Raw genomic sequence first — 15,420 nt, 5'->3', positions numbered from 1 at the left:
ATACACACTGGATATTTAGTATAGTGAATCGCTGTGAGCAGGATTTGAACCTGCGCGGGGAAACCCCATTGGATTTCAAGTCCAACGCCTTAACCACTCGGCCATCACAGCCCTGACAGCTCACCCTCTACTTACTGAATACTGAATCTCTAATACTAAATACTGAAAAGAGACTACTGAATCTCTCATACTAAATTCTAAATCGATAGTACTGAATATGGAGTACTGAATGCTGAATATAGACTACTGAACACTGATTCTCTAATATTGAATACTGAATCTCAAATACTGAATACTGAATCAGAAATTCTGAATACTGAATCTCTAATACTAAATACTGAATATAGAGTACTGAATACTGAATGTCTAATACTAAATACTGAATATAGAATACTGAATACTAAATCTCTAATACTAAATACTGAATATAGAATACTGAATACTAAGTCTCTAATACTGAATAATGAATATAGAGTACTGAATACTGAATCTCTAATACTGAATACTGAATCTCAAATCCTTTACTAATACTATATTCCAAATCTTGAATAATAAATACTTAATCTTCAATATTGAAAATATAATCTCAAATCCTGGATACTATGTATCTAATGCTAAAGTACTGAATCTCAACATTCAATTCTGAAGTTACTATATAATATTTTGTCTACCAGTAGTTTACCTTATCACTACAGTAGTAAGTGCTTATATGGAAAGTGTAAATGTTGTGCTGTGAGTAGCACACACTGGATATTTAGTGAAGGCGGGTCAGTGTATAATGATTCGCTGTGAGCAGGATTTGAACCTGCGCGGGGAAACCCCATTGGATTTCAAGTCCAACGCCTTAACCACTCGGCCATCACAGCCCTGACAGCTCACCCTCTACTGAGAGTACTGAATACTGAATATCTAATACTGAATACGGAAAAGAGACTACTGACTACTGAATCTCTCATACTACATTCTAAATCGATAGTACTGAATATAGAGTACTGAACGCTGAATATAGACTACTGAACACTGATTCTCTAATATTGAATACTAAATCTCAAATACTGAATACTGAATATAGAATACTGAATACTGAATCTCTAATACTGAATACTGAATCTCTAATACTGAATACTGAATATAGAGTACTGAATACTGAATCTCAAATCCTGTACTAATACTATATTCCAAATCTAAACAACTGCTTAGTAAATCGTATCTATTAAATACATAATCTTGAATAATATACACTTAATCTTCAATATCGAAAATACAATCTCAAATCCTGGATACTATGTATCTAATGCTAAAGTACTGAATCTCAACATTCAATTCTGAAGTTACTATATTGTCTACCAGTAGTTCATCTTAGCACTACAGTAGTAAGTGCTTATATGGAAAGTGTAAATGTTGTGCTGTGAGTAATTAACACTGGATATTTAGTGAAGGCGGGTCATTGTATAGTGATCCGCTGTGAGCAGGATTCGAACCTGCGCGGGGAAACCCCATTGGATTTCGAGTCCAACGCCTTAACCTCTCGGCCATCACAGCCCTGACGCTCACCCTCTACTGAAAGTTCTGAAAGTACTGAATACTGAATCTCTAATACTAAATACTGAATCTCTAATACTGAATTCTGAATATAGAGTACTGAATACTGAAACTCACGGCCATCACAGCCCTGACAGCTCATCCTCTACTGAAAGTACTGAGTACTGAATTCCTAATACTGAATAAGGAATCTCAAATACTGAATACTGAATCTCTAATACTGAAAAATGAATCTCCAATCCTGAATACCAAATCTCTAATACTATGTTCCAATCTAAACAACTGCTTAGTAAATCTTATATGCTAAATACAGAATCTTGAATAATAAATACTTAATCATCAATATTAAAAATGTAATCTCAAATCCTGGATATTATGTCTCTAATGCTAAAGTACTGAATTTCAACATTCAGTTCTGTAGTTACTACATAATATGTTGTCTACCAGTAGTCTACCTTATCACTACAGTAATGTGTCATCATATGGAAAGTGTAAATGTGGTCATGCTGTGAGTAATACACACTGGATATTTAGTATAGTGAATCGCTGTGAGCAGGATTTGAACCTGCGCGGGGAAACCCCATTGGATTTCAAGTCCAACGCCTTAACCACTCGGCCATCACAGCCCTGACAGCTCACCCTCTACTTACTGAATACTGAATCTCTAATACTAAATACTGAAAAGAGACTACTGAATCTCTCATACTAAATTCTAAATCGATAGTACTGAATATGGAGTACTGAATGCTGAATATAGACTACTGAACACTGATTCTCTAATATTGAATACTGAATCTCAAATACTGAATACTGAATCAGAAATTCTGAATACTGAATCTCTAATACTAAATACTGAATATAGAGTACTGAATACTGAATGTCTAATACTAAATACTGAATATAGAATACTGAATACTAAATCTCTAATACTAAATACTGAATATAGAATACTGAATACTAAGTCTCTAATACTGAATAATGAATATAGAGTACTGAATACTGAATCTCTAATACTGAATACTGAATCTCAAATCCTGTACTAATACTATATTCCAAATCTTGAATAATAAATACTTAATCTTCAATATTGAAAATATAATCTCAAATCCTGGATACTATGTATCTAATGCTAAAGTACTGAATCTCAACATTCAATTCTGAAGTTACTATATAATATTTTGTCTACCAGTAGTTTACCTTATCACTACAGTAGTAAGTGCTTATATGGAAAGTGTAAATGTTGTGCTGTGAGTAGCACACACTGGATATTTAGTGAAGGCGGGTCAGTGTATAATGATTCGCTGTGAGCAGGATTTGAACCTGCGCGGGGAAACCCCATTGGATTTCAAGTCCAACGCCTTAACCACTCGGCCATCACAGCCCTGACAGCTCACTCTCTACTGAGAGTACTGAATACTGAATCTCTAATACTGAATACTGAAAAGAGACTACTGACTACTGAATCTCTCATACTAAATTCTAAATCGATAGTACTGAATATAGAGTACTGAACGCTGAATATAGACTACTGAACACTGATTCTCTAATATTGAATACTAAATCTCAAGTACTGAATACTGAATATAGAATACTGAATACTGAATCTCTAATACTGAATACTGAATCTCTAATACTGAATACTGAATATAGAGTACTGAATACTGAATCTCAAATCCTGTACTAATCCTATATTCCAAATCTAAACAACTGCTTAGTAAATCGTATCTATTAAATACATAATCTTGAATAATATACACTTAATCTTCAATATCGAAAATACAATCTCAAATCCTGGATACTATGTATCTAATGCTAAAGTACTGAATCTCAACATTCAATTCTGAAGTTACTATATTGTCTACCAGTAGTTCATCTTAGCACTACAGTAGTAAGTGCTTATAAGGAAAGTGTAAATGTTGTGCTGTGAGTAATTAACACTGGATATTTAGTGAAGGCGGGTCAGTGTATAATGATTCGCTGTGAGCAGGATTCGAACCTGCGCGGGGAAACCCCATTGGATTTCGAGTCCAACGCCTTAACCTCTCGGCCATCACAGCCCTGACAGCTCACCCTCTACTGAAAGTTCTGAAAGTACTGAATACTGAATCTCTAATACTAAATACTGAATCTCTAATACTGAATTCTGAATATAGAGTACAGAATACTGAAACTCACGGCCATCACAGCCCTGACAGCTCATCCTCTACTGAAAGTACTGAGTACTGAATTCCTAATACTGAATAAGGAACCTCAAATACTGAATACTGAATCTCTAATACTGAAAAATGAATCTCCAATCCTGAATACCAAATCTCTAATACTATGTTCCAATCTAAACAACTGCTTAGTAAATCTTATATGCTAAATACAGAATCTTGAATAATACATACTTAATCTTCAATATTAAAAATGTAATCTCAAATCCTGGATATTATGTCTCTAATGCTAAAGTACTGAATTTCAACATTCAGTTCTGTAGTTACTACATAATATGTTGTCTACCAGTAGTCTACCTTATCACTACAGTAATGTGTCATCATATGGAAAGTGTAAATGTGGTCATGCTGTGAGTAATACACACTGGATATTTAGTATAATGAATCGCTGTGAGCAGGATTTGAACCTGCGCGGGGAAACCCCATTGGATTTCAAGTCCAACGCCTTAACCACTCGGCCATCACAGCCCTGACAGCTCACCCTCTACTTACTGAATACTGAATCTCTAATACTAAATACTGAAAAGAGACTACTGAATCTCTCATACTAAATTCTAAATCGATAGTACTGAATATAGAGTACTGAATGCTGAATATAGACTACTGAACACTGATTCTCTAATATTGAATACTGAATCTCAAATACTGAATACTGAATCAGAAATTCTGAATACTGAATCTCTAATACTAAATACTGAATATAGAGTACTGAATACTGAATGTCTAATACTAAATATTGAATATAGAATACTGAATACTGAATCTCTAATACTAAATACTGAATATAGAATACTGAATACTAAATCTCTAATACTGAATAATGAATATAGAGTACTGAATACTGAATCTCTAATACTGAATACTGAATCTCAAATCCTGTACTAATACTATATTCCAAATCTTGAATAATAAATACTTAATCTTCAATATTGAAAATATAATCTCAAATCCTGGATACTATGTATCTAATGCTAAAGTACTGAATCTCAACATTCAATTCTGAAGTTACTATATAATATTTTGTCTACCAGTAGTTTACCTTATCACTACAGTAGTAAGTGCTTATATGGAAAGTGTAAATGTTGTGCTGTGAGTAGCACACACTGGATATTTAGTGAAGGCTCAGTGTATAATGATTCGCTGTGAGCAGGATTTGAACCTGCGCGGGGAAACCCCATTGGATTTCAAGTCCAACGCCTTAACCACTCGGCCATCACAGCCCTGACAGCTCACTCTCTACTGAGAGTACTGAATACTGAATCTCTAATACTGAATACTGAAAAGAGACTACTGACTACTGAATCTCTCATACTAAATTCTAAATCGATAGTACTGAATATAGAGTACTGAACGCTGAATATAGACTACTGAACACTGATTCTCTAATATTGAATACTAAATCTCAAGTACTGAATACTGAATATAGAATACTGAATACTGAATCTCTAATACTGAATACTGAATCTCTATTACTGAATACTGAATATAGAGTACTGAATACTGAATCTCAAATCCTGTACTAATCCTATATTCCAAATCTAAACAACTGCTTAGTAAATCGTATCTATTAAATACATAATCTTGAATAATATACACTTAATCTTCAATATCGAAAATACAATCTCAAATCCTGGATACTATGTATCTAATGCTAAAGTACTGAATCTCAACATTCAATTCTGAAGTTACTATATTGTCTACCAGTAGTTCATCTTAGCAGTACAGTAGTAAGTGCTTATATGGAAAGTGTAAATGTTGTGCTGTGAGTAGTACACACTGGATATTTAGTGAAGGCGGGTCAGTGTATAATGATTCGCTGTGAGCAGGATTCTAACCTGCGCGGGGAAACCCCATTGGATTTCGAGTCCAACGCCTTAACCTCTCGGCCATCACAGCCCTGACAGCTCACCCTCTACTGAAAGTTCTGAAAGTACTGAATACTGAATCTCTAATACTAAATACTGAATCTCTAATACTGAATTCTGAATATAGAGTACTGAATACTGAAACTCACGGCCATCACAGCCCTGACAGCTCATCCTCTACTGAAAGTACTGAGTACTGAATTCCTAATACTGAATAAGGAATCTCAAATACTGAATACTGAATCTCTAATACTGAAAAATGAATCTCCAATCCTGAATACCAAATCTCTAATACTATGTTCCAATCTAAACAACTGCTTAGTAAATCTTATATGCTAAATACAGAATCTTGAATAATACATACTTAATCTTCAATATTAAAAATGTAATCTCAAATCCTGGATATTATGTCTCTAATGCTAAAGCACTGAATTTCAACATTCAGTTCTGTAGTTACTACATAATATGTTGTCTACCAGTAGTCTACCTTATCACTACAGTAATGTGTCATCATATGGAAAGTGTAAATGTGGTCATGCTGTGAGTAATACACACTGGATATTTAGTATAATGAATCGCTGTGAGCAGGATTTGAACCTGCGCGGGGAAACCCCATTGGATTTCAAGCCCAACGCCTTAACCACTCGGCCATCACAGCCCTGACAGCTCACCCTCTACTTACTGAATACTGAATCTCTAATACTAAATACTGAAAAGAGACTACTGAATCTCTCATACTAAATTCTAAATCGATAGTACTGAATATAGAGTACTGAATGCTGAATATAGACTACTGAACACTGATTCTCTAATATTGAATACTGAATCTCAAATACTTAATACTAAATCTCAAATACAAAATACCGAATCTCTAATACTGAATAATGAAATTAATAAATAATTAATCTTCAATATTGAAAATGTAATCTCGAATTCTGAATAGTGAATATCAGATCCTGGATGCTATGTCTCTAATGCTAAAGTACTGAATCTCACCATTCAATTCTGACTTTACTACAGTATATAAAAAGTTTTATACCAGTAGTCTACCTTGTCACTACAGTAGTGAGTTCTCATAAGGAAAGTGTAAATGTTGTTATGCTGTGAGTAATACACACTGGATAATTAGTGGAGGCGGGTCAGTGTATAATGATTTGCTGTGAGCAGGATTCGAACTTGCGCGGGGAAACCCCACTGGATTTCGAGTCCAACGCCTGAATCTCTAATACTGAAAACTTAATCTCTAATACTGAAAACTTAATCTCTAATACTGAATACTGAATCTCTAATACTGAATACCAAATCTCAAATCTCTCAGACCCTATGTCTCTAATGCTAAAGTACTGAATCTCAACATTAAATTCTGACGTTACTACAGTATATAATAGGTTTTCTACCAGTAGTGTACCTTATCACTACAGTAGTGAGTTCTCATATGTAAAGTTTAAATGTTGTTGAGTTGTACAAAGATTACTGTAAGAAGTACACACTGGATATTTAGTGAAAGCAGGCCAGTGTATAACGATACGCTGTGAGCAGGATTCGAACATATGCAGGGAAACCCCATTGGATTTCGAGTCCAACGCCTTAACCTCTCGGCCATCACAGCCCTGACAGCTCAGTTACTACTGAAAGTACTGAGAGTACTGAATATTGAATCTCTAATACTGAATACTGAATATAGACTACTGAATACTGAATCTCTAATACTGAATACTAAATCTCTAATACTGAATACTAAATCTCTAACACTGAAAACTAAATCTCTAATACTGAATACTGAATCTCTAATACTGAATACTAAATCTCTAATACTGAATACTGAATCTCTAATACTGAATACTGAATCTCTAATACTGAATACTGAATCTCTAATACTGAATACTAAATCTCTAATACTGAATACTGAATCTCTAATACTGAATACTAAATCTCTAATACTGAATACTGAATCTCTAATACTGAATACTGAATCTCTAATACTGAATACTAAATCTCTAATACTGAATACTGAATCTCTAATACTGAATACTAAATATCTAATACTGAAAACTGAATCTCTAATACTGAATACTGAATCTCTAATACTGAATACTAAATCTCTAATACTGAAACTGAATCTCTAATACTGAATACTAAATCTCTAATACTGAAACTGAATCTCTAATACTGAATACTAAATCTCTAACACTGAAAACTGAATCTCAAATACAGAATACTGAATCTCAAATACAGAATACTGAATCTCTAATACTATATTTAAAATCTAAACAACTGCTTCGGGAACGCCTTAACCTCTCGGCCATCACAGCCCTGACAACTCATCCTCTACTGAAAGTACTGAGAGTACTGAATACTGACTGCAATCAAATCCTCTGAGCAATGCTCCAAAATCTAGTAGAAAATTCTCCCTGGACAGAAGAGACAGAAGTCTGTCCGTTTGGAAAAATCAATAAACTATCAGGTGTCCCAATACTTTTGCCCATAGTATAGTGTATATAAAGACTAGAATATAATTATATGAAATAATATTATATACTCAGATCAACAGAGAGTTCTACAGTGACCTCAACCACAAACCTACCCAGCAGTGCTGAACTACAGGAAGACAAGTTGTTAGTGGTTTGTGTGTGTGCTTTATTTACATGTCGCATCTTTTAGAACACTTAACCCTGTGGCAGTCAGCTGTAACGGGGAGCATAGCTTAACCACTCGCTATAATTAAGCCCAATAAGGGTTCAGGCTCAATCTAATCACCACACACACACACACTGGTAATAGTGAATATAGTAACTCTGTATTGTAGCAGAGAAGTGGGCGGAGCTTCTTCTGGTCATGGTGAACATAATAAGGCTTGTGTTGTGTACAGTAGTAAAGTTGTAAGTGGTATTAGTGAATATAGTAACTCTGTATTGTAGTAGAGAAGTGGGCGGAGCTTCTTCTGGTCATGGTGAACATAGTAAGGCTTGTGTTGAGTACAGTAGTAAAGTTGTAAGTGGTATTAGTGAATATAGTAACTCTGTATTGTAGTAGAGAAGTGGGCGGAGCTTCTTCTGGTCATGGTGAACATAGTAAGGCTTGTGTTGAGTACAGTAGTAAAGTTGTAAGTGGTATTAGTGAATATAGTAACTCTGTATTGTAGTAGATAAGTGGGAGGAGCTTCTGGTTGTGGTGAACCTAAGAAATTCCTCCCCATTCCTTGTGTGCTTTAATGATATTATGGGATGTAGAGGGAGAAATGATCTTGACGCTGATGGCGATGGTGATTATTATCTTTTTGCTGAGGTTATTGTATGCAGATAGACACATGGGGTCAGTGAGGTAATCATGTTAAGTGACAATAAACAGTGTATGTGTGTGTGTGTGTGAGTGTGTGTGTGTGTGTGTGTGTGTGTGTAAGAAAGAGAGATGAGGTCAGGGATGACAAAATGTCGCTCTATCTTTCTCTCCTTCAGACTCACTCACTCTCTCACTCCATCAGTATGAAGCAGCTGTCAGCTTCCTATTTCAGCTAAATTAAACCAGTTTACAGTAAAGACCTGAAGAACAGAGGGAGGCGGAGCCTGAGTGTGTGTGTGTGTGTGTGTGTGTGAGTACTTAAAAAAAACATCTGAATTAAATTCTGATTTAATATTTGCACAGCCCTATTAAAAAAGTATATATGAACATTTTTTAACTTTTGGTTTTATTCTATAAACTACAAACAACATTTCTTCCAAATTCCAAATAAAAATATTGTCATTTAGAGCATTAGGGCTAAAATAACAAAAACAGATGCAGATCTTTTAGACCTCAAATAATTTAAAGAAAACGTTTTAAGAAAAAAGAAAGAAAAAGTGTTAAGAGTTCAGAAATCAATATGTTGTAAAATACCTTCTTTTGTTTTTGCTTTTTTTTAAATAATACTTCCATTTTTAGCATGAGTAAATATAAAAAGCTGTTTTTAAATTGTGATTTTATATAAAAATTAAAAAAGTAACCAAACAAACCTGGCCCTATGAGAAAAAGTTTGCATGACAGGAAATAAAAAGTGCAATAAAAAGTGGAAAATATTAATTATTTTATAAATACGATAGGAATTAGAATATCAAAAGAATTAGAGTGTGTGTGCGTTTAAGTGTGTGTATAAGAGATAGTAAGTGATTGTCCGTGGCGCATCCTCATGCAGATGAGTCTCCGCTGTCACTCCTACTGTTGACATGCTGATGGATCCAAATTAATGAATACAGTCCGTTCCCTCCCTCCCGGATCAGAACCGCCGCTCTGCCGGCACACTCCGACCTCCAGCCATCACCCATCCATCACGCCCACGTCCTCCCCCAGCGTGTAGCTCCCGCCCCCTCGCCGCAATCAGCTAATTCCCTCTCCGCCGCTAACGCTAACCCCCCCGGCCGCCGAGCACCGGCACCCCCCCACCGTCCGCCCTCACGCTTAATCTGCTCTAATGAAGTCCTGATCCACCAATTAGACCCAATCACAGCGGGCCAGCAGATAAATACGGGGGTGTCGCCGCTCCGGCTGCCAGGAGTCAGAGTTATTAGCCTGATGCTAATATATTAGCGCTAGCCAGGAGTGTGACAAGGACAAAACAAGGACTTTATAAACATAAACTTACAGGAGGAGGCTGAGCATTGTTAGCGAACCTGCTCTGTAATGTTCACAGGGAGGGATTATAGGGACAATATAACGGGGTACCATATATTAGCAATATGCTAATGCTAGTTAAACGGTTTGCTATTTTTTTTATGTACAATTTATCTGGAAACAGTTGACGAAGCTCTTCAAAGAGCACAAGATGGCAAAGAGTTGTAAGAATGAGGTTGGTAGATGTTTCCAATAAAGTGGCCACAGTGAGTAAAAAAACACTAGGTACTGTAGGTGTTTCTAATAAAGTGGACAAACTAAGTGGAAACTTAAAGTTAATAGTTGTTTCCAAAAGTGGCTACCGTGAGGGAAAACCCAATGCTGTTAGGTGTTTCTAATAAAGTGGCCAGAGTGAGTGGAACAGAAGGTATTTGTAGTTGGTGTTTCTACGTGACTTCAGTTTTTTTCAATAAAGTGGCCACAGTGAGTGCAAGCACAAGGTTGGTAGGTGTTTCCAATAAAGTGGCCAGTATTTGGAAGACTAAGTGACTAAGATTAAGTGAGTTTAGATACAGGCTAGTAGGGTGTTTCCAGTAAAGTGGCCACAGGCAGTGGAAGCAGAAGGTATATATAGTCAGTGTTTCCAATAAAGTGGCCACTTTACTGGAAGGGGAAGCACAAGGTTGGTAGGTGTTTCCAATAAAGTGGTCAGTATTTGGAGGTCCAAGGTAGTGTTTCACTGGAGCTTAGGTACAGGATAGTAGGGTGTTTCCAGTAAAGTGGCCACAGTAAGTGAAAGCAGAAGGTATATGTAATAGGTGTTTCCAATAAAGTGGCCACTGTAGGTGGAAGCAGAAGGCATTTGTAGTTGGTGTTTCCAATAAAGTGGCCGCTGTATTTGGTAGTTTAAGGTGGTGTTTGGCTGGCTATTACGTGAGTTTAGGTACAGGATTGTAGGGTGTTTCCAGTAAAACAGCCACAGTGAGTGGAATCGCAAGTTCTCAAGGAATCACCTCAAGGTGTTTCCAATAAATTGGCCAATATATGGAAGTACAAGGTGATGTTTCCAATAAAGTGGCCAGCGTTCCTCTCTCTCTCTCTCTCTCTCTCTCTGCCAAAGTCACCTGAATGATACGGAACTCTGGGGCTGTTAAGACGTGATTCATGCGTTGGGACAGGTTCATTTGAGATTCATCCATCAACTCTTACGATTTTTTTCTGATTTTTACGAGTGGCTGGACGTGTTTGTCCGCTCCCCCCCGTCACGCCACCTTCCTGCCCACCTCAGCAGTTTCTCCGCCGTGGGCCAAAGAGAGTTGTGATGCATTTAAAAGCATCAATAACACCCAACCCCTGCCGACCCCGAGGCAAATAAAAAGTTATTGATTCTCTCACCTTATTCCCACCCCACCCCCTCCGCAACCCGCCCCCCCCCCCGCATCCCCCGCATCCCCAATAAGACTTATTGTTGCCTCCTGTAATCCACTTTTATCTAATCACTTGGCGCAGCAGGAATAGGTGGAGGTGAGGAGAAAGATGGAGCGTCTCAGGAGCCAGGAGAACCGGCCTCACCTCTGCAGATGAAATTAGCCCAAAAGCTGTTGCAAATCAATGAAATCGATGCGGTCGGCTTAACAGACGGCCCCGATCGGCCTTAACTGCCCCCAGGAGCCCCGCTGGCGCTTGCGCTGTTTTGTCCACTTTAATTAAATTACAAAAAGGCGACAGGTTTCCAAAACACTGTGAAAGCATTGCTTTGGCTCGCGCCCAGTAATTAAAGCAACACCCGGCCTGATCGCTGGAATGCGCCCTAAATGAACTCATTATTCCATTTAACCTAAACACTTTCCTCACTTATGATATACCATTCCTTCATCAGCTTAAAGAACTGTCACAGACACAAATTTAGGACAGTAAAGCATTTAGGTATCATTTTGTAATTGGAGTTTCAAGTGTTATATTGTCTCATTCTTCCTGTAAAAACGTCGCCAGGTGTCCAACACACTACTGGGGACAGATCAGGAATGCAGACAGTCAAACCTTAGCCCTTATAGTTATAGTAATGTGTGCAGCAGAGGCGGTTCTTTCATTTAACTAGGCATTTGCCTAGGGCCTCGACCAAATCTGTCCTCCATAGAGGCCCCCAAATCTGACCACCCCAGCTACAGTAAATACACCAAAAACAATGTTAATTTGTTACTTATGTAAAGTAAAGAAAAACATATTTCTATTAAAAAAACAACAGAAATATCAGTAGAATACCGAATTAATGTCTAAATACTAATTGTCCAAACACACATACCCCCCTCCATTACTGCATTGAACTAGTCCATAATATGATGACGTAGCAACGTGCCACACGACGTGACTTCAAACCAAAACAGCGGGAACTGTACGCGACTAGAGTGACAGCTGTCACAGTGAAAATGAAGCAGAGTTATGAATAGTGGTTCTGCTAAACAAAAGAAACGGGCAGAGAGCAAAAGAATCGCAGATGCTCTGCCAAAATTCACCTCCTTTTTTACACCTCCTAGACCGATCAGTGTTTTTGGGGCCGATTCCGATCGCTGATCGTCTTTCACCACGATCGGCCAAAACCGATATTGGGCGGGGCCAAATGCCACATTAATGCCACACAGGTGCCAGACAAACCTGGTACAGATTCCTCTAATTACATCCACGCCAAAGCATACACTGGTAATTTACACTGATAGTAAATAAACACGAGTGTTACTGACCAAAATAAACACTTTTAGGAGAGATATAAGTTATTTGTAAATATTTATAAGAGAAAACCTGACAAAATCTGTTTTAATGACGTTAATAAACATCACTGTGACAGCGCTAATCGCAGTTTCACCTCAGCAAAGGACGAGGACGTGAATTACTGATCTAACCAGCCTTTACTGAATTCTGCCCCCAATAACCCTTTCAATAACCTCCAATAGCCTTTAATAGTCTTCAGTATCCTTCAACAGTCTAACCTTGCAGCCGTGGTGTGTTCACTAAACTCCGTAGTTATAAACATCCTGAGGTTAGCAGCGCGCTAACTGACCTGTTTATAATGTAATCCGAGCAGTGACTCCGTGACGGCTGCTCTAAACTGCTGCTGTTAGCTGCTTGGGCTGAAAGATGAACTGTAGAGAGCTGTATTATCCGGTTAGTGGGGTTAAAACCTTTATTTTCTACACAAATGAACTTAAAAAAAAAACGCTCCAGACTGGCTGTGCTGAGCCCTGTAGCCTGTGGCTGGGCTGTAGCTCTGTGACTGAGTAAAGACAGCCGGGCTTGTGCTGCTGCTGCAGCTCTAACTAGTGGTTGGATGAGGAACTGCAGCTTCCTGTGAGCGAGCAGTTTCACCGGTTTTACCAGTTTCATCCACACACAGCTCTGATAAACTGCTTAACCCTAAACTCCTGAATCAGATCGGCTAAATCAGAAGAATATCTGCCGATCGCCGATACCGTATTTTGGCTGAAAATTCGCCGATACAGATACACTGCCAATCGATCGTTCCATCTCTAGTTATTTGGTTTATGTGTGCGTTTCAAGAATGAGGGGCCCTTGTTTATATTTTGCCTAGGGCCCCAAAGTGGCTAGATCCGGCCCTGGTGTGCAGCATGTGTTTTTTTTAGCATTATCTTGTTGAAAAAATGCATAAACACCTCTCGAATATACACTTCTGGAAAAAAAAGGAGAGCACTTCAGTTTCTTAATCAATTTCCCTGATTTGCTATTTATAAGTATATCTTTGAGTAAAATGGACATTATTGTTTTATTTTAAACTACGGACAACATTTCTACCAAATTCCAAATAAAAATATTGTCATTTAGAGCATTTATGTGCAGAAAATGAGAAATGGCTGACATAACAAAAAAGAGATGCAGAGCTTTCAGACCTTAAATAATGCAAAGAAAACAACAAGTTCATAATTATAAAGTTTTACAAATACAAAAAATTATAAAGTACAGAAATCAATATTTGGTGGAATAACCCTGTTTTTAATCACAGTTTTCATGCATCTTGGCATCATGTTCTCCTCCACCAGTCAGACACACTGCTTTTGGATAACTTTATGCCAAAAATTCAAGCAGTTCAGCTTAGTTTAAATGCTTGTGATCATCCATCTTCCTCTTGATTGAATTCCAGAGGTTTTCAATTTGGTAAAATCAAAGAAATTTATGATTTTTAAGTGGTCTCTTATTTTTTTCCAGAGCTATTTGAGTACTGAAAAGTGGACTGACACGCCCCCATTCTATTAGAGAACCTATCTTTTTACTAAGAATGCCTAAATTCTAGAATACTGATTGGTTTGGCCATAATCCACTGTATTTCTGTGTGGTAGGTAGGTGTTTCTAATAACCTGGCAAGTAAGTGGAAGTACCAGGTAGGTAGGTGTTTCTAATAAAGTGGCCAGAGAATGGAAGTACAGGTTAGGTAGGTGTTTCTAATAAAGTGGCCAGAGAATGGAAGTACAAGGTAGGTAGGTGTTTCTAATAAAGTGGCCAGAGAATGGAAGTATAAGGTAGGTAGGTGTTTCTAATAAAGTGGCCAGAGAATGGAAGTATAAAGTAGGTAGGTGTTTCTAATAAAGCGGACAATTAGAGGAAGTATAAGGTAGGTAGGTGTTTCTAATAAAGTGGCCACTGGCCAGTAAGTCGAAGTACAAGGTAGGGTAGGTGTTTCTGATAAAGTGGCCAATGAGAGGAAGTATAAGGCAGATGTTTCTAATAAAGTGGCCAGTAAGTGGAAGTATAAGGTACGTTGGTGTTTCTAATAAAGTGGCCACTGGCCAGTAAGTGGAAGTACAAGGTAGGGTAGGTGTTTCTGATAAACTGGCCAATGAGAGGAAGTATAAGGTAGGTAGGCGTTTCTAATAAAGTGGCCAATGAGTGGAAGTATAAGGGAGGTAGGTGTTTCTAATAAAATGGAACAGGTGCTAATAGGTTCATGTTTGCTTATCTACTCCAGAAAGGCGGGAAATGTGATGTTGTCTGTTGGAGCCCCCTAGTGGCAGAACTGCAAACATGGTCTAAAATTTTTACAATGTGTGTGTGTGTGTGTGTGTGTGTGTGTGTGTGTGTGTGTCACAGATCTGAATGGAGAAGAATTAATTTTCTTTGATTTAAACCAATAAATATCAGCTGAGATCAGCTGATTTGTCAGTAATTTTATTTCCAACAGTTAAAAAAATGACCTTAGTGCACCTACT

At 37.5% G+C, this 15,420-nt stretch overlaps 11 non-coding genes across 11 annotated transcripts; all 11 read right to left on the bottom strand.

The window, feature by feature from the left end:
- Positions 1-29: 29 nt before the first annotated feature.
- Positions 30-111, bottom strand: trnas-cga (transfer RNA serine (anticodon CGA)). The gene has a single exon. It is a non-coding gene; the product is annotated as a tRNA-Ser (tRNA).
- Positions 112-784: 673 nt separating this feature from the next.
- On the bottom strand, positions 785-866 carry trnas-uga (transfer RNA serine (anticodon UGA)). Its single transcript has one exon. It is a non-coding gene; the product is annotated as a tRNA-Ser (tRNA).
- A 594-nt stretch (positions 867-1,460) lies between these two features.
- On the bottom strand, positions 1,461-1,542 carry trnas-cga (transfer RNA serine (anticodon CGA)). The gene has a single exon. It is a non-coding gene; the product is annotated as a tRNA-Ser (tRNA).
- Positions 1,543-2,086: 544 nt separating this feature from the next.
- On the bottom strand, positions 2,087-2,168 carry trnas-uga (transfer RNA serine (anticodon UGA)). The gene has a single exon. It is a non-coding gene; the product is annotated as a tRNA-Ser (tRNA).
- Positions 2,169-2,841: 673 nt separating this feature from the next.
- trnas-uga (transfer RNA serine (anticodon UGA)) lies at positions 2,842-2,923 on the bottom strand. The gene has a single exon. It is a non-coding gene; the product is annotated as a tRNA-Ser (tRNA).
- Positions 2,924-3,517: 594 nt separating this feature from the next.
- trnas-cga (transfer RNA serine (anticodon CGA)) lies at positions 3,518-3,599 on the bottom strand. Its single transcript has one exon. It is a non-coding gene; the product is annotated as a tRNA-Ser (tRNA).
- Positions 3,600-4,144: 545 nt separating this feature from the next.
- Positions 4,145-4,226, bottom strand: trnas-uga (transfer RNA serine (anticodon UGA)). Its single transcript has one exon. It is a non-coding gene; the product is annotated as a tRNA-Ser (tRNA).
- Positions 4,227-4,896: 670 nt separating this feature from the next.
- Positions 4,897-4,978, bottom strand: trnas-uga (transfer RNA serine (anticodon UGA)). Its single transcript has one exon. It is a non-coding gene; the product is annotated as a tRNA-Ser (tRNA).
- Positions 4,979-5,572: 594 nt separating this feature from the next.
- On the bottom strand, positions 5,573-5,654 carry trnas-cga (transfer RNA serine (anticodon CGA)). The gene has a single exon. It is a non-coding gene; the product is annotated as a tRNA-Ser (tRNA).
- Positions 5,655-6,199: 545 nt separating this feature from the next.
- Positions 6,200-6,281, bottom strand: trnas-uga (transfer RNA serine (anticodon UGA)). The gene has a single exon. It is a non-coding gene; the product is annotated as a tRNA-Ser (tRNA).
- An 869-nt stretch (positions 6,282-7,150) lies between these two features.
- On the bottom strand, positions 7,151-7,232 carry trnas-cga (transfer RNA serine (anticodon CGA)). Its single transcript has one exon. It is a non-coding gene; the product is annotated as a tRNA-Ser (tRNA).
- Positions 7,233-15,420: the final 8,188 nt, after the last annotated feature.

This window comes from Astyanax mexicanus, chromosome 21 (assembly GCF_023375975.1).
Source record: "Astyanax mexicanus isolate ESR-SI-001 chromosome 21, AstMex3_surface, whole genome shotgun sequence".
Lineage (NCBI taxonomy): Eukaryota > Metazoa > Chordata > Actinopteri > Characiformes > Acestrorhamphidae > Astyanax > Astyanax mexicanus.
Note: the sequence above shows the minus strand (reverse complement) of the source record. Positions and strands in the feature narration are given on the sequence as shown.